We start from the raw sequence: 21,131 nt of genomic DNA, 5'->3' as shown, positions 1-21,131 counted from the left end.
AAAGGCAGGTCAAACACCATTTTTAAGTTAAAATGGATAGCTGGTTGACATCCCTAATCCTAACTCTACTCCTGAATTGATTAGCTTGTCCTGATGAGCTAATTTTCCCTAGCTAGCTTGAATGAAGTAGAATTTAAGTGTATGTCTGGTGGCTTTGGGAAGGCCTAAGTGGCAAAGTTTTCTCATTGTCATGAATCGGAGCTAAGCTAAGATTTCTGAATATTCCTCATAGTCCCTCTTCTATTCTCTTTGTCATTACTCTCCTTTGACCGGAGGTTGGAGGCTGAATTTATAGGCTAGGAAACCATTAGCCATTCAGCAGCCGATTGGATACTTGGTAAAATTTTATTCATATAGGATCTATTAGAAAGCAACTAAATCTTAGGCTGAAAAAGTAGGGCTAGGTGTCTGTCAACCAATGGTTGGCCAACAGTTTGTTACCCCTTCTTTCCATCAGCGTTCACTTTCATCTTCCATTCCCTTTGAATTTCTGATGGTTTTTCTAATATTAGTGGCTAAAGATAAGAAGATATGACCCATTGTTCTTCGAGAGGAGGTACTATGTCTGAATGCCTTTGTTGAGTGGGCTTTCAAGGATCCCTTTTACAAGTAAGTGTAACTTTATCGGGATGGATCAGATTGGTGAGCTATGGGGATAGCTACCTAAGTGTCCTTGTTAAGGGATCAGGATTTGGTAATCTTTGGATCGGGTCAGGTGACCTCGTTGGGGATGAGCCAGGGATTCTATGTCTAAACGTGCTCAGTCATCCAACAACGGCCAAAGAGGCTAGGTACAGTTTTATCGAGGGATTTTATCAATTGATTTAAAAGTAGTGTTTTTGTGATTTAGGTGGGGGTGTCTATAGGCATCAAATAGTTTGAATTAGTTTCATATAATTATGATAATGGGCCATGTAAAAATCAAGGTTGGGCATCTCATTACCAAATGTTTCCTTTAGCGTGGCTCATTGGAATCATGGATCAACATGATTTTTTTGTAATGTGCCTAACGTCAGATTCTAGGACTAATGGTTGGAGTGGATTTCACCTACACATCACATGGGCCCATAAAAAGTCAAGGGTTGCATCCCTCTACTCAACTGTTCAAAAAAAAAAAAATCAAAATTCAAAATAAAAAAATAATAAAAAAAAAGCAGAGATTCTATGATATATTAAAAAAGGAATTTTATGATTTGCCTGCCCTTTTGATTTTTTATGATCCCACCATGATGTGCACATGAATGTCCACTCTAATCATTTGATGTGTAATCCCACATTAGGTTAAAGATAAAAATACCAGGCTAATCTTTGATTCAAGTGGTCCGCCCAAATGAAAATAGTTAGAGAGATCCACTATTGACTTTTACAAAGCCACTGTAAGGATTATATGATATCCACTCTATTATCAGATGCCACATCAAAATTTATGCCTAGGGCCAAAAATAAATTCATTCGCGGTTCTGTTGAGGGTCAAATATTGCATATTAGACCCCAGTTATTACCTAAATTACGAACATGATACTGTTTTAATGGGCTATTTTAATCGTGTTTGTGATGCAAGGAGAATTGATGAGCATGGATTGAAAAGGATGTTAAAGGTATGGATTTGACGCTCTGGCATCACCAAGACATTGGACGGGACTCCATGAGACCAAGATTGAGGATTCACACACCAGAGATCAAAGAAATTCCAGCCACTCACTTCAAACAGGCCTGAAAAACGTCTAGAATGCAAGATCATAATGTTCCCATCATCCGTTCAGCTCGAAACTTCATACATGGCCTGATGACCATAAATTAACTGTACATGTCGAATTTCATCCATTCGATCCCTGTGGAAATGGCCCAACGGACAGATCAGCCCCTAAAACTCTGATTTTGGGCCCACCTGCTAGCTGGATATGCTTCAAAATTGGTGTTAACGCGTTAAATGATATGACAGAATGGATGGACGGAACAGATTCCCCATAACCATCACTTTGGACTCCAGCTGAGTTGTGTGTACACCATGCACATGTGCACCAGATGTGCACGGCTAATGCATTCAAAAATTGCAACTACCGTTTTCTCTAGCGTGAAACAGGGGCGCTGTTTGATCATTAGTGGGCCTTCATCATGGCCCATGCAAACGATCTGAGCGGTCCATCATGCAGAGGGGCTCGACATGGTTAAATCTATGCTGACCTTGTGCACTCATGCAAGCACACGTGCTGATTTCAACGGTCACAAACGGACTGCCCTACAACTTCCACAGCTGATTTCATCCAATGGGCCACCAAGAAGCTGATCCAAAATAGGTCATGTTCGACTGATTTTTCGAGAGGAAGCTAATGAACGGACTAGATCTCCCCACCGACGCTGATCATGGGCCCCTCCTATCAAACAGCCATACGCAGTCACATGCAAAGGCCCTGTTCTGCGCACGACCGAGAAAACCGGATATTTCGGCGTGATCAGCGATCAAATCAGCAACCAGGAAGTTGATCCGAACCATCCAAGCTGTTCACAGGATGAAGCTGATCACATAGGTGTGGGTACAACTCCTAAAGAGATACTGAAAGCAGATCCAACTCGGTTTCAAAATCTCACCGAAATCAGCAAAATTCCAGACACCGTCTGACTTTTGTTGATATTGTGATCCACGTTCGGAAATTTCTCTCAATCCAGACCTTCTAAATTAAGACAGAGGGAGATCTGGTTCTCAATGCTTTCCAAAAAAATGAGGAAAGCTCTTCACTGAAGCGTGCTCCGCGAAATCTCTTACCGATTGCCGTTTTGGTGACGCGCAGGAATCTCGGACACAGTGGGACGTCTGCTGAGTTACACCATACGTAGATCTGTGGGCCAGGACCATCAGATGATGATCTGGAACTGCCCAAACGTTCAGTTGATGGATGAGGTAGATTAGACTTAAGTTTTTGGCGCCGTTGTCGGGGACTGACGGTTGCGATCCTCTGAAATTAATTAGGTTTAGAATTAGTTTAATATTAGAATTTGACTAACTTTAGTTTTAGGTTTTTAATTGATTTCTAGAACTAACTTGTTTCCATGTTTTGTAGGATCCAGACATAAGTTCATAAATTAGTAATTCCTTCCTAATTTCTCTACTTTTTCTACTTTTAAAATTAGGGTTTAAATTTTAGAAATCTTCTAATCCTAGTATTTTCCTATTTGTAGGAAGCAGTTTATTTTTACAAATTTTCCTCTTTTATTTTTAGAAACTAGGTTAGTTATTTCCCTTTTTAGAAATTAACTTTCTATTTTTATTTTTAGTAACTTTCTAATTTTAACTCTTTTAGAATCTAACTTTGTTTCCTAATTTACTTTTAGAAATTTTCTACTTGTAGAATTTTTGTTTAGAAACTAACCTTCCTATTTTGTAGGCCTTTAAAATAGAAATTTCTAATTCGGTAAGCTCCTTCTCTACTTTCTATTTTTCAGTTCTCTTTTAGTAATTTACTTTCTAGTTTAGGACTTTCCTAATTTATTTCAGAAATTTTCACTTTCTTTTAGGAATTCCTTCTTTTAGAAATCAGTTTACTACTATCTTTCTTTTTAAGGATTGTTTTTCTCCTTTTTAGAATCTAACTTATTTTGTTTTATTTTGCAGGTTTTTAACTTAGGGACTCCAATTTGGTAATTTCTTTCCAACTCTCTCTTTCTTTTTAGATTTTCTTTTCCTTTCTTAGGATTAGGTTTTGAATTTAATTGAGGGCTGTGAGTATTTCATGCCCAAGTGGACCCGTGATAACACTCGACGTCTCTTGACTAAAGGAGGATTGGTTGAGGGGTTGACTATCCATCATAGGACTAGACACCACTCGAAATCCCCTGAGTTAATTGAAGTTATGGCTGAAGACCAACCTACTCTACTTCCACCTAGGGTGGAGGATACCCAAGATGAGAATGAGGTGCATCAGGCACCCCCGCCTCGTACTTTACGAGATTATCTACAACCGGCGGGAGTGAGTACTCCCTCATACATGATTTTTCCTGAAAACACAAGACAAATGGACATCAAGCCAGGAGTTATCCAACTCCTTCCCAAATTCCATGGACTTGAATCAGAAAGTCCATATTTACATTTGAAAGAGTTCGATGAGATTATAGCTACATTATATTTTCCTAATTTATCTGATGATACAATCAGGCTAAAACTCTTTCCTTTTTCCTTAAAAGAGAAGGCTAAGACGTGGTTACATTCACTGCGTCCTAGATCTATTGGCACATGGAATGACATGCAGAGGGAATTCATAAAAAAATTCTTCCCACATCATAAAACGATTACCCTCAGAAAAGCAATCATGAACTTTGCCCAAAAGGAAGATGAAACATTCTTCCAATGTTGGGAAAGGTTCAAAGATTTGGTCAGTTCATGCCCACAACACGGATTTGAAATGTGGCGCATTACAAATTTCTTCTACGATGGACTGACATCTTCCATGCGCCAAATGGTCGAGACAATGTGTAATGGAGAGTTCATTATTAAAGATGTCGACGAGGTATGGGACTACCTCGACAGTCTGGCTGAAAAAACATAATCTTGGGATTATTACCTAAAATCAAACACCACGTCTAGGCCGACTCAATTAAAGGAGAAAGGTGGAATATATCTCTTGAAAGAAGAGGATGATCTCAAGTGTAAAGTGACTACGCTCATAAGGAAAGTTGAGGCCATGGAAGGAAAGAAGGATAAGGTTAATGAAATTGTTTGCGGCATCTGTGATTGCAACATTCATACAATTGAAAATTGTCCTACAATACCCGCCTTTCGAGGAGTGTTGAATGAACAAGCTAATGCTGTAAACAACTATCAAAGATCTTTTACTGGACCTAACTCCAATACGTACAATCCTGGTTAGAAAAATCATCCGAACTTTAGTTGGAGGAATGGACAAACAGCTACCCCTCAAGGTTTCTTCAATCAAAATCCAAATCAAGTGAAACCTCAAGAGGAACCGGTTCAAAATTCCATACAAGACCTGGCTCAGGCAATGTGGGGAATTATAGATTTTATGCAAAAGATAGATTCTCGTATGACGGTTATAGAAAAGGGGATGCTTCCTGCATAACCTTTCCCCAACCCTAAACCGCAGTACGAGATTAGTGATCCCAGCTCTTCAAATCAGATGAGGCACGCTAAATCCATCACCACTCTTACGAGTGGAAAGATCATTGATAAAACTCTTCCGGTTAGGCCCGAAAAGCCTCAAGAACCAGAAGAGGACAACAATGATGGATCTACTGATGCCCCACAAAAATTAGAACTGAAACTTCTAGAGAAGCCAGTTACTCCGTTCCCCCAACGGTTGGTTGCACCAAAACGTCTTTTTAACTCTCAGGATATTCTGGAGGTGTTGAAACAAGTGAAAGTTAATATTCCTCTACTTGATGTCGTGAAACAGATTCCTTCATATGCCAAATTTCTGAAAGACTTATGCATGACCAAAAGACGGCAAATTATTCAAAAGAAAATCTTCTTGACTGAGAAAGTGAGTGCCATCCTGAAGCAAGACGTGTCGCAGAAATTCAAGGATCTCGGTAGCCCAACTATATCATGTGTAATTGGGAACCATCGAATTGATCACGCACTTCTTGACTTAGGAGCGAGCGTCAATCTGATTCCCTACTCGGTATACAAACAGTTAGGTTTGAGTGAATTAAAACTCACCCTAACCATACTACAACTTGCTGATCGCTCTGTTCGTGTACCAAGAGGGATAATTGAGGATGTGTTGGTCCAAGTTGATAGATTTTACTACCCTGTAGATTTTATCATCCTGGACACCGAACCCATCAATAACATGAGCACTCAGATTCCCGTCATTCTTAGTCGCCCATTCTTTGCCACGTCAAATGCAATTATCAACTGCAAGAATGGTGTCATGACTATGTCTTTTGAAAATTTGACATTGGAGTCAAACATCTTTTTCAATAACGGCAGCAACTCAAAGGATGATGACGATTTTCACGACATTAATATGATTGACTCTTTCGTGGAAGATACGACACCTCTAACCTTATCCTCCGACCATCTAGAGACATGTCTGGCCCACTCCCACGATTTTGATGATGACATGATTAGGGAGACGTGCACCTTGCTTGATACTGCACCGGTACTTGAAGTTAACCGGTGGAAGCCACAATTTGAAGAATTACCACAAATCGATGTAGTGCCTCTACCGTCTAACCTCAAGCCGCCGAAGCTTGACCTAAAACCTTTGTCCTCTGATTTGAAATATGCCTATTTAGGTCAAGATGAGACATACCCTGTGGTGATCTCTGCCCACCTGAAAAAAGAACAGGAGAGTATGCTCATATCTACTCTCATTGAGCATAAAGGAGCCCTGGGATGGACGATAGTGGACCTCAAGGGAATCGATCCCTCAATTTGTACTCACCGCATATATTTTGAGGATAATACAAAAGTCGCTCGGCAACCACAACGTAGACTAAATCCAAACATGAAGGAAGTGGTTAAGGTCGAGGTTCTTAAACTATTGGACGTGGGTATCATATACCCTATATCTGATAGTTAATGGGTGAGTCCAACTCAAGTGGTTCCTAAGAAGTCCGGAATCACCATCGTAGCCAATGTTAATAATGAACTCGTGCCAACTAGAGTCACTACTGGTTGGAGAATGTGCATTGACTACAGGAAGTTGAATACTGTCACGAGGAAAGACCACTTTCCTTTACCATTCATTGATCAGATCCTGGAAAGGTTAGCTGGTCATTCCTATTACAGTTTTCTTGACGGGTATTCGGGCTACAACCAGATAGAGATAGCCCCTGAAGACTAGGAAAAGACCACATTTACATGTCCCTACGGCACCTTTGCCTACCGAAGGATGCCATTCGGACTATGTAATGCCCCTGCCACCTTTTAGCGATGTATGCTTAGTATCTTTTCTGATATGGTGGGGCAATATCTAGAGGTCTTCATGGACGATTTCTCTGTTTATGGTCCATCTTTCAGCAAGTGCTTGGAAAGTCTTAAATGTGTGCTGAAAAGATGTGAAGAAAAGAACTTGGTACTTAATTGGGAGAAGTGTCATTTCATGGTTCAGAAGGGAATTGTCCTTGGGCATATCATCTCGTCCAAGGGAATTGAGGTAGATAAGGCAAAAATCGATCTTATCTCTAACCTACCTCCACCCAAGAACATCAGAGACGTGCGATCCTTGCAGGATTTTACAGGCAATTCATAAAGGACTTTAATCTCCTCTCTCGTCCTTTATGTAATCTTCTTCAAAAGGATGCTCCGTACGACTGAGCAATGCCAGGAAGCTTTCACCAAGCTTAAGGGCACGTTAACCACTGCACCTATCATGCAGCCACCCGACTGGAGCCTTCCTTTTGAGCTTATGTGCGACGCTTCTGATTATGCTCTTGGAGCGGTTCTAGGCCAGAGAAAGGATAAGAGACCCTACGTCATCCATTACGCGAGTAGGACTTTAAATCCGGCCCAAGTGAACTACTCAACTACGGAAAAAGAACTCTTAGCCGTAGTGTTCGCCTTGGACAAATTTAGGTCCTACCTGATCGGATCCAAGATCATTATCTATACAGATCATGCGGCACTGAAGTATCTTCTTTCTAAGAATGATTCTAAGCCCCGCCTGATACGATGGATCCTTCTACTCCAAGAATTTGATTTGAAAATTAAAGATAAAAAGGGAGTAGAAAATGTTGTGGTCGATCACCTTTCTTGCCTTAATACCTCTGATTCTCTTGAGACGACCCATATCAACGACATGTTCCCTGATGAACAACTGTTCAGAGTCTCCCATTCACCTTGGTTTGCTGATATTGCTAATTATCTTGCTACAGGTGCCATACCAACATAGTGGACTGCGCAAGATAAGAAGAAATTCTTCACCGAGGTGCATAACTTTTTCTTAGATGATCCTTATTTATTTAAATATTGTCCAGACCAAATCCTAAGGAGATGTGTACCAGACGAGGAGCATCAGAGCGTCATCTCATTCTGTCACTCACAGGCCTGTGGTGGTCACTTTTCTGCTAAAAAGATCACGGCCAAGATTCTGTAGTGTGGCTTTTACTGACCCACTATGTTTAGGGACACTCATGAGTTTTGCAAAGCTTGTGAGCGTTGTTAGAAATTGGGAGCATTGTCCCGTCGAAATATGATGCCTTTAAATCCCATCCTTATCATTGAAGCATTTGATTACTGGGGTATCGATTTCATGGGACCATTCCCCTAATCGTTTGGAAATCTGTATATTTTGCTCACCGTAGATTATGTCACTAAATGGGTCGAAGCGATTCCGTGTCGAACTAATGACCATCGCACGGTCATTAAATTCCTAAAAGAAAACATCCTTTCTCGATTCGGAACGCCTCGAGCCATCATTAGTGATGGGGGATCACACTTTTGTAATAAACCATTTGAGAGCTTAATGAAGAAATACGGTATCTCTCACAAGGTGAGCACCCCGTACCACCCACAGACAAGTGGGCAAGCTGAGATTTTTAATAGAGAAATTAAACACATTTTGGAGAAAACGGTTAACCCTGATCGTAAGGATTGATCAATCTGATTGACCGATGCCTTATGGGTATACCGTACTGCCTTTAAAACCCTTATTGGAATGTCTCCCTTTAGACTTGCTATGGAAAAGCTTGTCACTTGCCTGTGGAGCTGGAACATAAAGCGTACTGGGTGATCAAAAATCTTAATTTCAATCTGGACAACGCTGGCTCGCTACGCAAACTTCAATTAAATGAACTGGAGGAAATTCGGAATGATGCGTACGATAATTCGAGAATTTACAAGGACAAGATGAAAGCATTTCATGACCAACACATTTTGCGAAAATCATTCACGCCTAGTCAGAAGGTCCTTCTGTACAATTCTCGATTACATCTCTTTCCAGGTAAGCTTCGATCTTGTTGGACCGGCCCTTACATTGTTGTTACTGTTTTTCCTCATGGGGCCGTTGAAATTAGAGATCCCGACAATGGCAAGGAGTTTAAAGTCAATGGACATCGATTGAAACCATTTGTCGAGAAATTTGATTCAGAGGACATGTCCATACCTCTGACTGATCCTGTTTACCAGGATTAATCTCCTAGTCTGATGGAGCTATAGGTAGGTTTCCTATTTTCATAGGAATAGGATAGTTTCCTTTATTCTGTTTTAAGATAGACGGTAAACTTAGCGCTCCTGGGAGCCAACCCAGCTTTTCTTTCTGTTTCATTTTCCTAGTTAGTTAGTTCAATGTTTGTGGGTAACATTGCTGCAAACCCTCACGAGACTACAACTCGTCCACTAGGGGCAACCTAGGGGTTTAAAGGCTTGTTGCATATGCTAAATGCAATCGAGAGTACCTACGAAAGTGGTGTAGGTAGGATTTCATTTTTGTTATTTTTATTTTACTTCTGTTGGTTTCTCTCTTGTGCTGATCCGATCTTACGTAGATATCTTTGGAAAGCCTTTGATTCTTTCATCCAGGTACTATCTTTCTATCACTCATCTTATATTTTTGTTGTCCCATGTGCATTGCATGCTTATTTCTTTTACATTGAGGACAATGTAGATTTTAGGTTGGGGGTGGGAGATTAGGTTTCCTAATCAGCGCTTTCTTGGTCTTGAGCAAAAATTGTGAAATTTTTTAAATTTTTCTGGACTTTTTTTTGTGAATTCGAAGGGATTGTGACGGCCATCTAGGGCACTTGGAATTTCAAGATACCTGATGTTGGTAAGTTAAGACGCTTGGATTCAGTATCTGTTGGATTTCATAATTAAGTTTGAATTGTTAATCCAAAATTAGAAGTTGTAAACATTGATTGAGTTATGATCTCACATGTCACATCTCGCCTTCACATTAAGGTTCCATTCGATATTGAAGGATTAATTTGGTGATCACTAAGCTTAAAAGAAACCAACCTGAGAAATTGAAAGGATTGGGCGAATGGTCTACACCATAGGTTTACTCCTTATAGGTGTAGATTTAATTCCCTATGAATGATATGTGAAAAAATTTGGGTGTACAGTCTTCATCATAGGTTTGCTCCCTGTAGGTGAGGATTTGATTCCCTTCCTTAGTGTTACTTTGAATAGAAGAATCAAAAGCTAGAAGAATGAAAAGACAAACTATGAGGCAGGTTTTGGTTTTGGTTGTCATGAATTCTCTTGTTGGTTACCAATGATATCCTGAAATAGAGAAGTGCATTGTAATAATGTTAAGCCGAGATTACACTATACATTCATGGAACTCAATGTTTAGAATTGTTCTAATTGATGGATTAATATTTGAACTTGATTATGAAATTTACCGTGAGCTTGATTTCAAGAGAAAGTAATGCCACCAATCATGAATCTTAAACTTCTAGTTCTGGATTGTTTTCAAAAATCACTTGAGTTTATAGAAATTGACTTGTAATTCTCAATTTATTTTTCGCATACTTTGCTCGGGACTAGCAAAATGCTGGTTGGGGGTTGTGTTGAGGGTCAAATATTGTATATTAGACCCCAGTTATTACCTAAATTACGAACATGATACTGTTTTAATGGGCTATTTTAATCGTGTTTGTGATGCAAGGAGAATTGATGAGCATGGATTAAAAATGATGTTAAAGGTATGGATTTGACGCTCTAGCATCACCAAGGCATTGGACGGGACTCCATGGGACCAAGATTGAGGATTTACACACCAGAGATCAGAGAAATTCTAGCCACTCACTTCAAACATGCCTGAAAAACGTCCAGAATGCAACATCATAATGTTCCCACCATCCGTTCAGCTTGAAACTTCATACATGGCCTGATGACCGTAAATTAACTGTACATGTCGAATTTCATCCATTCGATCCCTGTGGAAATGGCCCAACGGACAGATCAGCCTCTAAAACTCTGATTTTGGGCCCACCTGCTTGCTAGATATGCTTCAAAATTGGTGTTAACGCGTTAAATGATATGACAGAATGGATGGACGGAACAGATTCCCCATAACCATCACTTTGGACTCCAGCTGAGTTGTGTGTACACCATGCACATGTGCACCAGATGTGCACGGCTAATGCATTCAAAAACTGCAACTACCGTTTTCTCCGGCGTGAAACAGGGGCGCCGTTTGATCATTAGTGGTCCTTCATCATGGCCCATGCAAACGATCCGAGCAGTCCATCATGCAAAGGGGCTCGACATGGTTAAATCCATGCTGACCTTATGCACTCATGCAAGCACACGTGCTGATTTCAACGGTCACAAACGGACTGCCCTACAACTTCCACAGCTGATTTCATCCATGGGCCACCAAGAAGCTGATCCAAAATAGGTCATGTCCGACCGATTTTTCGAGAGGAAGCTAATGAACGGACTAGATCTCCCCACCGACGCTGATCATGGGCCCCTCCAATCAAACAACCATACGCAGTCACGTGCAAAGGCCCTGTTCTGCGCACGACCGAGAAAACCGGATATTCCGGCGTGATCAGTGATCAAATCAGCAACCAGGAAGCTGATCCGAACCGTCCAAGGTGTTCACAGGATGAAGCTGATCACATAGGTGTGGGTACAACTCCTAAAGAGATACTGAAAGCAGATCTAACTCGGTTTCAAAATCCCGCCGAAATCAGCAAAATTCCAGACACCGTCTGACTTTTGTTGATATCTTGATCCACGTTCGGAAATTTCCCTCAATCCAGACCTTCCAAATTAAGACAGAGGGAGATCTGGTTGTCAATGCTTTCCAAAAAAATGAGGAAAGCTCTTCACTAAAGCGTGCTCCGTGAAATCTCTTACCGATTGCCGTTTTAGTGACCCGCAGGAATCTCGGACGCAGTGGGACGTCTGCTGAGTTACACCATACGTAGATCTGTGGGCCAGGACCATCAGATGATGATCTGGAACCGCCCAAACGTTCAGTTGATGGATGAGGTAAATTAGACTTAAGTTGTTGGTGCGATTGATGTCGTAGCATCTGCCAAGTTCATCCAATCCGGCTAGGTGAAACAGGGCTTGTGCAAAGACCTGCTAAGTTCAGTTTCTCCACCGCCCCTGGCAGCCTATAAAAGAAAGAAGCCGATAGGAAGCTGGGAGAACGGGAGAGAGAGGGAGAGGTGGAGAGCAGCCGGGACAGGAGAGAGTGGAGGATCGGTTCTCGTTTTGGACGATTGAAAGGGTGAGCAATTGGCAGGAGGGAGGAGTTGAGCTTGGATCTGGAGTAGGGAGAGAGATGGATAGTAAAAGGTTTTTTTTCCTTTTTATCTTTGTTTAAAGGTTAGCCGCATCATGACAGGCTAAACCTCTTAACTGGGGCTAAGAGGTGAAGCTTGTAGCCTGATGGGAGCTTTTTACTTAAGCTTTTTTAGTTTAAACTGCACTGATGTTGTTTTTAGTTTAATTAAAGGAATGTTCTTTTTGTCTTTAATGGTCTGTTGTGACTGAAATTACAATGGATCTGCAATGGCCTTGAATATCTCCTTTTCCCTTTTGATGTATATGACGTCAGGAAGCCCTGTTGTTCACCATCGTCTCCTGGGCATGGTCGGATGATGATACCCTTCCTAACTTTCATGCATTGTTGATTGGTTGGTAATTAGTTTAATTCTGTTGTTTGCTTTGCCTCCTGGGCATAGATTGATGATGGAATCCATTCTAATTCATATACCTTTCATCTCTTTAAAAACTATATTAAAAGAAGTTCAGTTTAGTTTACATGATGATGGCATAAGATCTCTCTGATCTCTACAAGTGGATCCTCTGAATCCCCAGTTTCCCTTCCTCTGAATTCCTTAAGTTTAGATTAATCTCTCACCATTATTCATCAATTTACATTGGATTTAGATCATATCTTTTGCTAGTTCTATATCTAGTTCGTTTCAGATCACGTACAAGTTTCAATCCCTGTGGATTCGACCTCGGTCTTACCGAGTTTATTACTACATCACAACCCTATACTTGGGGAGTGAACAGGTTCACAGGGCCACACCAAGGAAAATAATTTGGAGGGTCAACATTGCGTTGCACACTGTTTCTAATCATGTGATCCACCTTAACCACTGATGGGGCCGGTTTTTGCGCCCCGGGCCTAACATGGGGTGACTCACTTTATGGGAGGGTGGATTTCACATAAACACCATGTTGGGGTCCATTGGAACCACCAACTCTTTACCATTAACCCAAACGATCGTTAAACCTAATATATTTTAAGAATTTCAACAATATTCCCTAAATTAACAAGTGGCATGTGCAACTCAGATGTAGAGAAGAAGGGAGAAAGAAATTTGGACCGTTTTACTTTTAACATTCCATTTTGATGGCTATTAGTTAGATTGTGAGGATATCTTAATGTCATTTTAAAGGATTGATTCATCCACTATGTAGCCCACTATTTGGATAGTCTTGATCACAGTATATGTGCACCACATGTGAGAAGGATGAATAACCAACATTGCAAAAATGGTAGTTGACTATCACACGAATGAGTTATATATATATATATATATATATATATATATATATATATATATATATATATATATATATATATACTCATCTCAAATCTAAAAGCTTACTGAGTTTTCATTGATAGACAAAGGCTTTACAAAAGGGGCTCAGGCAAACAAAAAGACCTGAGGCCCACCGAAAAGACTGCACATTTGGGAGAGCCATACCCAAGGATGGCCCACCTATCTTAAAGAGCAACAAAAGGAAAACTAGGAGACCCGCACCCCTCTCAGGCCTAATCTGTCCAAGGTAAGCTAACCATAGGACAGCCTTGGGAGCTGGGAGGGGGAGTCAAAGATGGTTTGGGCCTGGTTGGCACTGGCCCAGTGGGCTAGGCTGTCAGCTACCCTGTTCCCTTCTCTTGGGACGTGGGTAATGGAGATGGATCCCATGGCTCTGAAGGCTTCAAACTTCTTCAGCTAGTAGAATGAGAACCAAGGAGCTTTGGCCTTTCTAGAGAGCAGATCGACCACCGCACGAGAATCGCTTTCCACTTCAACGGAGGTGTAGCCTTTGGTGAAGCAAAGGGAAAGCCCATCCACCACCACTTTCACCTCCACTTGGAAGCTAGAGCCATGGCCATACCCCTTGGAAAAATTGAACTTGAACTCCCCCATGTGGTCACGGCAGACTCCCCCACTACCCGAGGGGCCTGGATTACTAAAGGAGGAACCATAAACATTGAGCTTAAAACGGCCCGTATCCAGACGGGTCCACTTCACAAAAGAGACAACGCAAGGAGACCCATCCCTGCGGGGAAGCCGGAGGTCTGCAATGGCATCTCTTTCCCTCTAGTTTAAGCAAGGAGGGCGTGGAAATTCACTAGCAAGCTGAAAAAACCAGTTTCGAACGAGGTCGATGGCCCTAGCGTGGGAAGGGTGGACACCCTCAAACCTGGCGGCGTTTCTGACAGTCCAGATCACCCAGAGGACCAAGGCCGGGGGGAGGCCCCTTAGGGTCCCTAGGAGAGAGGAGGGAGAAGAGACTATCCACCATTGATTAGCCTGAGCCCAAACTAATTTCCCCGAGAGGATGTCAATTGAAAGGATCACCGCGAAGTGGCCCCAAATTGCCGCGGCTTGTTCCCCCGAAACGAAGAGGTGGTTGGACGACTCCTCATGTCAGCCCCCCTAGCTGCAACAATTATAGGAGGAGGCTAAGAGCACGCATTTCCCTTTGATGCTTATGTCAACTGGTATAGCACCGTTCAACACCTTCCAAAGGAAAGACCCAAGCTTCGGCGGGAGAATGGAGTTCTAGGCCCATTTGGCCCAAACCGACTGATGACCCCGCGGGCGGGTAATCTGCCAAGCAGATTTAATGAAAAAATCTCCAGATTTATCTGTTGTCCACACCCATAAATCAGCGCCAGAACTAAGAGAAATACCTTCAATTGCAATATGCCGATGAACGGGTGCTGGGAGGGAAACAGGGAAGGCGATGCGGGGCAGCGGCCCATCTGGACCAATGAAATCCTTGATCTGTAGCCCCTGAAGCTGTGAAGGGATGACACCAGAGATACAGTTGCTGAGGGGACCCAGGCCAGACCAGTTGGCATCCCAAAAGCTGCTGGACCCGTCTCCTAGGAGGAGGCGAAAATGATCCAGAAGGATCCCAAATTAAAGCCTTAATCTCTTCTAAGAAGGAGAAGCAGAACTGCCCGGTCAGGTGGTAATCTAAAATTGTCAATCCCATGCTTTGCACGCATGAGCGTCGCCCAGAGGCTCTTACCGTGATCGAAAAACACTGTCGAAGCCCGTTTCATTTTGAAAGCCGCTGCAATATCCTTCAGTTTTTGATCCTCAGCCCCCCTTCCTCTGTGGGGGCTGTTATCTTGTTCTAGTTGACTTAGTGGAAGTTTTTCTTACCTTCGGTCCATCCCTAGAAGAAATTCGCAAAGCCGGATTCCAACGCAGCCAACATTTTGGACGGCACACCTCAATAACAACAAGGATATGAATAGGGATACCCACAAGGATGTGCTTGATTAGCACGGTTCTGGTAGCCTGATTCAGAAGCCGAGACTTCCATACCGAAATGTGGGAGAGGATTTTATCCACCAAAGGCTAAAAGGAGGAGGATCTGAGATGCCCGTTGGAGAGGGGCACCCCTAGGTAGGAGAAAGAAGGAATTGAATGGGAAATGTCGGATACGCCCTCAATTGCATGAACTCTAGAAGTTGGCATCTTAGAGGAAGTGATAAAGCAGCTTTTAGCCGAATTTAACTTAAGACCAGACGCTCGAGAGAAGCCATTAAGGAAGGACATCAAGTTCCTGACTGACCTGGACCCACCGTTAATAAATATCGTCATGTTGTCCGCAAAAAGTAGGTGGGAGATGGTCAGGGCTGCCCTGCTAGACCTGTAAGGGTGACATTTGTTTGACGTGATTAAGGCAGAGAGACCCCTGCTCAGCGCTTCCATGCCAAGGATAAAGAGGCTCGGGGAGATGGGATCTCCCTAGCGAAGCCCTCTACCCGACCTAAAGAAGCACGAAGGTTCCCCGTTGAAGAGAACAGAGAGCCAAGGGGACGTTTAACATTCCTCCACAATGGAGACCCATGAAGCAGAGAAGCCAAACTTGAGGAGAACTTCTTTGAGGAAGGGCTGGCTAAGACGATCATAGGCTTTCTCAATGTCAATTTTGAAGATGATGTTGTGTCCTTTGACCTTCCTATCAATGTCCTGGAGCAATTCTTGGGCCAAAGTGATGCTATCGGCAATAGACCGACCTTTAACAAAAGTCATCTGTTCACTGGAAATGAGCTTAAGGAGGATGGAATTCAAACTGGCTGCAATCACCTTAGAAAAAATCTTGTATATATAATTACATAAGCTTTCGGCCTAAATTCAGACAGGGTTTTAGGGACAACACGCTTCAGAATTAAGCAAAGGAGAGTTGTTGAGAAGGCTCTAGGGATATTAACTCCATGGAAAAGGAACTTGACTGCTCTATGGATGTCATCTCCAATGATGTGCCACCAGCTCGAGAAGAAAGCACAAGAGAATCTGTTGGGACCCAGGGCACCCTCAGGCGGCAGCGCTTTAACCGCAAGATGCACTTCATCTATGGAGGGGGCAGCTAGCAAGAAAATGTTATCATCATGAGAACCAATTCTCAAATGCAGCTGGTGAAGTTGTTGGACGGGTCAATGGGTTCGACGGAATAAAGGGCCTCAAAAAAATCAAATGCAGCCTTCTTCATCTGCATCAGGTTAGAAATCTTGGTCCCATCCTGCAAAACCAGCTCCCTGATCTGTGCTTTCCTGATACGATTAGAAGTGAAAGCGTGAAAGAACCTCGAATTTTTATCTCCTTCTCTAAGCCACCAGTTTCTGGACTTCTATTTCCAGAAGACTTCTTCCAGCAGCTCATGTCTCTCTAGATTCTTCTTCTCCTGGTCTATGTTTGCCAGGGTCAACGGGGAGGGGGCGTGGGTGGCAACCTATTCAAGGTTCTCAATTTTAGCCATGGATAGCTTGATTTGGGAGAAAATATCTCCAAATATTTCCTTATTCCAGATCTTCAACGCAGCCTTGGTGTTCTTCAGCTTGGACAATAGATGGATCATGGGATTAAAGAACGTGTTCGATTTCCAGGCTGAATCAACTAGGGCCGTGAACCTGTCATCCATTATCCACATCCTCTGGAAACAGAACGGCCTCGAGGAGGTAGGAGGGGCCGAGGGCGAAGAGAGGAGCAGCGGAGCATGATCAGAAAGGACCCTGGGGAGGTGCTGGACAAGGAAGGAAGGAAACAGGTGAAGCCATGCAGAAGAGCACAAGGCCCGGTCAAGCCTGGCCCATTTTCTGTTCAGCCCCGACCTGTTGTTACACCAAGTGAAGGCATTTCCCGAGAATCTAGCATCCTGTAAGCTGGCCTCGTTGATAACGTCGTGAAACTCCTTGGAGCTAGTAGCTGATAAGGAATTACCTCCAATCCTTTCCGCATTCGACGTAACTGCATTAAAATCTCTGCAGACAATCTATGGGCCGGAGAAGACGGAGGATTGTGCAACAAGATTGCCCCACAGCTCTCTCCTCCTCACATAAGAGCACTTGGCATATACACAAGTGAAGAAGAGAGGGATGCCGAGCGCAGGCATCATAGCCAAGAAATCAAGGAATTTATCTGAAGACGAAATGGAGTCAACTGAAATTAAGAGGTGGTGGAAGACCCAAATCTTCCCACCATCAGTAGCATTTGAGATCGATTTGTGAAAGCCTAGTTTCATCCCGGCTCTAACTCGAGATGAGTCAGGCAACATAGGTTCAAGCAAGACTAGAATACCCGGCTTGTAGATGGATATCAGCCGCTTCACATGTCTAATCGAGGGGCAGTTTTCGATTCCCCACACATTTCAAATGAGGACATTATCCATGAGACACACTACCTGAGTTAATGGCCCAGTTTCCTTTGCTTCTCTTCTTGCCCCTCCAAGATTTTAAGAGACTGCTCAAATAATCTAGGCCTGACCTGATGAACTCCATTTCATCATTGGCCTACTGAAGCTGAGGGGAATCCAACTGAATTGCTGACTGGGGCTGATTGGCTGCTCGAGGGTGATCTGAATTCTACAGCCATGATGCTGCCAAAGCTTGAACAGGGAGGGATGAAGCGTTGGGGGACTGGGCCCGAATTTTCCCTGTGCAAGAGGGAGAGAGGTCGATGTGACAGTGGTCGAAGGGAGGGGATGGGGGAACAACTCTAGTCAGAAGTAACATGAGAGTGGGTGAGTTTCTCCTTCTAAGGGGTGGAAGACAGATAGATCCCTTGGTTGGTTCCTTCTGAAAGGGAGAGGAAACGCCTACGCGGGGGAGAACGGATGTTGATATCCGTCTGCCTGTTCTGTTTGTTGCCAGAATCAACCTTCTGATGGTTTAAGCACATCGATGTGCAGGGGATAGAGTCTCGGTTCCTGACTAGGGAATCACTATCTGCTGCTACAAGATCATGCTAGGGAGCAGGAAGAGATATCTGGGAAGGATCTTGGACGTCTCTCCTGTCATCGACTGCTACAAGATCCACCATTAGGAGGGGAAAGTTCGCTTGGGCAATGGGCTAAGCAGGGCATTCACCATTGTCCAGAGAAGGGGCAACAACAACAGGATCCGACAAGGGGGCTGGAAGACCTAGCGGGAGGGGATTCTGAGCAACTCCCCGCCCTTCCATCTGACAGGGGTAGCTAATAGCTAGAGGCTCCGAAGGGTCTAATGAATCTGGAATAGCTAAGTCATCGGTGTTACCAACAGAGATAGATCTGCCAACAGGGCTAGCGACCGGGTTCGGGGGGTGATCGATGAGAGGGGCATTCAGACAAACAAAGGGGGGTGTCCAGCAGGGACCCCATGTTTGGAGTGGAACGCAACAAGCACCCAGTCCTTCGTGAGCTAATCTCGCTCAGAGGGGATCTTTGGGGGATCAGGAGGAAGGTCCTTCAACCGAAACTCTCACCCTGGCTCCTCAAGAGTTGCAGTAATGGGGTAGGCTTCCTTCCCGACCTGAAGGTTAACCACCTTTGATAGGGCTTCCCCTGGCCTCAAGAGCACCTTAACTCTAGCAAAGACCTGGAAAATGCCTGACCTGGCCAGTGAATCTAACTGAATGACCTTGCCAAAATGTTGCCCAATGTCCACAATGGCCGACTCGAACCGGGCATGTGAGGGTATACCATGAATCCTGATCCATCTTCCACCATTCCCCTGGACCATGGATGGGTCCCATGGGCGAAGGCAGTGAGTGTCCATCCCCGAAAGGAGCGATTCATTGGAGGAGAAATCGGCTAGGTCCTCCCGGGATTTGAATTGGAAAATGAATGAGTAGGGTGATAATCTGATAACATCAATGGCAGAGGCAACGAACCTTGATTCTCTCAAGGTGCGAAGAATGTGAGTAATGGGAACGAAAGGAGCCGAGGAGAAACCCACCAGAGCTATCTGGCGTGGGCGACGTCGGACGGAGACCGCCGCCCCATCTGCTGTTACCGAGGGCGAGTGCCCTATTTCGCGATTCTGTTTTGAAGGAGGTGCAGGTCGCCTAAGGATCCTGCTGAACGAGAATGGGTTCGGAGGGGTCGGATGAGGGGCAGGGTGGAGATAAAAGTCGGAGTTCTTCAGGATCTGCGGCCTGAGTTTGGCTGTTTGAACTGACACGATCCGCCCGTCGATACGTTTCCCATTAAGGACTCCGATGGCCGCCCGAGCATCGTCCTCGTATTGGAAGGTCGGAAAAGCAAAACCCCTTAATTTCTGTGATCCTGGGAATGTCGGAATGGAGACATCGATGACATGTCCATACCTGCCGAAAATCGCAAAAACATCAGCTCTAGAGCAGTCGAACGGAAGATTTCCAATGAAAACCGAGTAACCTGATGGTCTAGGGATCCGCAAGGATGCCCTAGACCCCAGCATGAGGGTGGAGATTCAAATTGCCTCGAGCGGGAGTTTTTTTTTTCAGAAAGGGGGTTGTGTTAAAATAAACAAACTGATTCAAATCACTCATAAACTAAATGCATGCCATGCACTACTTAAATTAAACCATCTAAATTGTGAGTCCCTGGCTAATTTGATTGCATGCCAAGTTTATAATTTCTTAGTGCCTGAGTATCAGTCATCACTCTCTACCAGAGTAACAAATCGACTCTTTTTTCTTTGAAGGTTGAAATTTGAGTCATGGGTTCATGTAAAGAAAGTCACCGCAGGTAGTTGGCAGGACGCAAGAGTCAGCCCATATCCGGTCGTTTCCAATCAGAGGTTTTTATTTTTATTTTTACAATTTTTTAAACCATGGGCTAAATTAATTATCTGGTGACAGATGAGATGTGAGATGATACATCATGTTATATGTTATAGCATTCCGTCTCCGTTGGCCCATTGCGTTGTGTATATATGCGAAATCCGCTCCGTCTATCATGTTTTACCATTTATATGAGATCATGGGGCCACATTATAGAAACATGTAGATATCGTGTGACAATAGCTATAACATCCATTGGATTATGGTCGGTTACAAATGGGTGTGGGTCCCTCTTAAATTAGAAAAATGAAAATATGAGGAGAGAGCATACGTTGCTATGTATTATTTTTTTTAGATGATCACCTCTAAGGGGTCGGTAAGGAATTTATGCAAGCTCGAAGCCTAGTCATTTCTCTTGTAGGGATAGGTCTCTACCTACTCGAATAATGAGGTGGAGGCAAAAGACTTAGCTTATTTTACTTGATTTTTTAATATGGATATGAACGAGAGAAATATAGTTTTATGCAATACTATAAGTTTAGTGTTTTTTCACCTTTCTTCTAACTAAAGTGTCACTTGTGTAGCACATCCAAACTGTTCCAAATGTGGAACCATCACAAAGATGGTTTGGACTGAAACTCAGGCCTATCCACTCAAAACTGTTTGCATTGTTTTTAACCTGTGGTTCACTTGAAGGGGTAATTGTATAGATTGAAGAACCAGAGAGCTTGGCTTAGATGCCTTGCACATGTAAGACACCGCTCTATCTATTTTTTTTAGTTCATTTTAGAGCATGGGTAAAAAATGAGGCAGATCCAAATTTCAAGTAAACCATATCCAAATATCAGGTGAACCACACCATAAGAAATAATAGTTTCACTTGTCCAATGATTTCATCACTATGATGCTATGGACTGAAG

At 43.2% G+C, this 21,131-nt stretch overlaps 1 non-coding gene across 1 annotated transcript; it reads right to left on the bottom strand.

Annotated features, from left to right (window-relative positions):
• Positions 1-4,286: 4,286 nt before the first annotated feature.
• LOC131229921 (small nucleolar RNA R71) lies at positions 4,287-4,393 on the bottom strand. The gene has a single exon (XR_009163658.1). It is a non-coding gene; the product is annotated as a small nucleolar RNA R71 (small nucleolar RNA).
• Between the last annotated feature and the right edge of the window lie 16,738 nt (positions 4,394-21,131).

This window comes from Magnolia sinica, chromosome 16 (genome assembly GCF_029962835.1).
Source record: "Magnolia sinica isolate HGM2019 chromosome 16, MsV1, whole genome shotgun sequence".
NCBI lineage: Eukaryota > Viridiplantae > Streptophyta > Magnoliopsida > Magnoliales > Magnoliaceae > Magnolia > Magnolia sinica.
Note: the sequence above shows the minus strand (reverse complement) of the source record. Positions and strands in the feature narration are given on the sequence as shown.